Source organism: Alexandromys fortis, unplaced genomic scaffold (genome assembly GCF_014885135.2).
Source record: "Alexandromys fortis isolate MF-2015 unplaced genomic scaffold, M_Fortis_MF-2015_v1.1 scaffold_815, whole genome shotgun sequence".
NCBI lineage: Eukaryota > Metazoa > Chordata > Mammalia > Rodentia > Cricetidae > Alexandromys > Alexandromys fortis.
In genome coordinates this window covers 14,765-17,010 of record NW_026068969.1, presented here as the reverse complement: position 1 = coordinate 17,010, position 2,246 = coordinate 14,765, and the positions used below count along the sequence as shown (strand labels likewise).

The window sequence follows — 2,246 nt, the reverse complement described above, 5'->3', positions numbered from 1 at the left end:
CTCTCTCTTTCTCTGTCTCTCTGCTCTTCCCCCTTCTACATTCTCTTTTTCCTCCCCATAACCCACTAAATAAATATCCAACCTCACTCTGCATGGCATGCCTATCCATGTCTCTGTCTCTTGCCTGCTACCACATGGCTCACTGCTTGGGACCAGCCACCTTAGGAGACCTTGGCATGGTCTCATCGCATGCCCACCTTTCTTTCTCTCTTTGTGGCTTTTGCAGCCACTCAGGGAACTGCACCATCCCTGCCTGGGACTGGCTGTTCACTGCCTGCCACCACATGGCTCACTGTCACTGCTCAGGGACCTGCAGAATTTCTGCTCCTGCAGCTGCCAGGGATCCGCAGTATTTTTACCTTTACCATTACAGCATGCCTAATAGGTCTCTGTCTCTCATCCACTGCATGGCTCCCTGCCTGGGACTAGCTGCCTTAGTGGCCCGCCATGGTCTCTGGCCCATTGCCCACTACCACCACTCAGGGACCTGTGACATTTTAGTTTTACCATAACAGTAAGGCTATAGGGATAGGACTGCCTAAGCCAGTTGGAACATACTGGACATGGAACCCAAGGGTCTTTCTTTATGGATATTGTCTTCTTTCAGTCTTGCCTCCTGCAAATTCAGGCAATACTCATTTTGACCCCAATTTAGATTTTTTGCACAGTTTTTGGTGCAAAGGTCTCAGGTGTTCTGCTAGAGTCTAAATAGACCAGTGGGATGATCAGTAAGTTAAAGAACAACCCTAGTCAACAGGGGACGGTCCCCTGAACCAGTAGGCAACTCTGTCTAGTATGCTGGAGATTCCCCAGAGAAGGTAGCCTGAGACAAGAGGAAGTGGTTAAGAAACCACTATAGGGAGTGGAAGGTGCTACCAGAAGGGCTAACCTTGGAGGAACTAGGCTGGGCAAGGTGACCCAGTATGAGGAGCAGGTTCCCAAAAGCCAGTAAAAGAGTCAGTCAGCTTCCCCCTTTCTTTTTTTTTCTTCCATATGCTTCCCTCTCCCCTTTTCTCTTATATATAGTATAGTGATTAAATGCTTTGGCTGTAGACTCTCAGTAACCTTCTGTTTCTTAATTCTCCTCATGATTATGCAACTTGCTCATGTTCAACAACACTTTAAATTCATATTTATGTTCAAAGAATTCTGCCTCTTTCCTACTTATGCCAGCTATTTGATAAAAATCTGTGTGTTCTGTACCTTATTTTTCTCTTTATTCACTCTTAGTTGCCTACCTGATCAGACACTGTTGATATATTGGTGAAATAGGGAATACCCCCTCAACACAGAAACGAGCTGAATGACACTCACTAATGGCATTTATGAGGGCAGTGCCCTCAACTATGGAGCACACATGGAGGTGGTGAACTGAGAAGCTTTTTATAGTGAGTGAGTAGGGAGCTGAGAAGTGTTAGCAGAAGGCATGCCTGCTCCTTCTCCTGTTGGTAAATTGATATGCACTGTTTATACATATTGGGAGCCAAATCTGAGAGCATGACTCCTCCAATTTCAGACACAATCACTTATCTCAAATGTCCTTCAAGAGCCCTTCCCCAGACAGACTCCCTCTCTCTCACCCCTGTGATGAGGAGAAAATAGAACAGAAAACAATTAAAGGTATTCAAGCCATTGAGCCCCCCCCCCCCCTGAACAGAGGGTAAGAACAGCTAGAGCAATCATTGCCAAAAGAGGTTATTGCTTGTCTCATGGTATAAAGATACCTAATGTGGGAGCAACAAACAGGAAGCTCAGTCATGGAAGCAGAAACTTTCCTACAAGGCACAGAATTAGTTACTTTGTATTGCTGTCAGGAGACTTCACTGCCAAAGCAATTTCCAAAAGAAAACATTTAACTGGACTCACGTTTTGTTTCCCTGGGTTGGAGATCTGGATTGCAGCAGCCACAGCAGAGAGAGCTCTCTTCTAGATCTGGAAAGAGGAAGTAGAGGTTGCTCTAGGAGCAGCAGTTGCTCAAAGTCCACTGTCAGTGACACCTCCTCAAAGAAGCCACATACCCTACTCCCTTTCCAACATTTCGACCAATGGGGACCAAGGATTCAAGCATGTGAGCCTGTGGAACTGTTTTCATCCAAAGTCATCAAAGCTGTCAGGCTTCAGCACGACTGTTTCAACAGGGTCTTTCTAATCAGTAATACCGGGGTCTTATTTGAGATTACATTTGCTTTCTCTCTCACGTGGGCTACTCTTGCCCTTCCTGCTGGGTTATGTAAGCCCCTGATTTG

General features: G+C 45.9%; 1 long non-coding RNA gene across 1 annotated transcript; it reads right to left on the bottom strand.

Annotated features, from left to right (window-relative positions):
- On the bottom strand, positions 1 to 2,240 carry LOC126496082 (uncharacterized). The gene is made up of 2 exons (XR_007590280.1): positions 2,019 to 2,240; positions 1 to 1,932 (listed from the first exon to the last, which is right to left on the bottom strand). It is a non-coding gene; the product is annotated as an uncharacterized lncRNA (long non-coding RNA).
- Between the last annotated feature and the right edge of the window lie 6 nt (positions 2,241 to 2,246).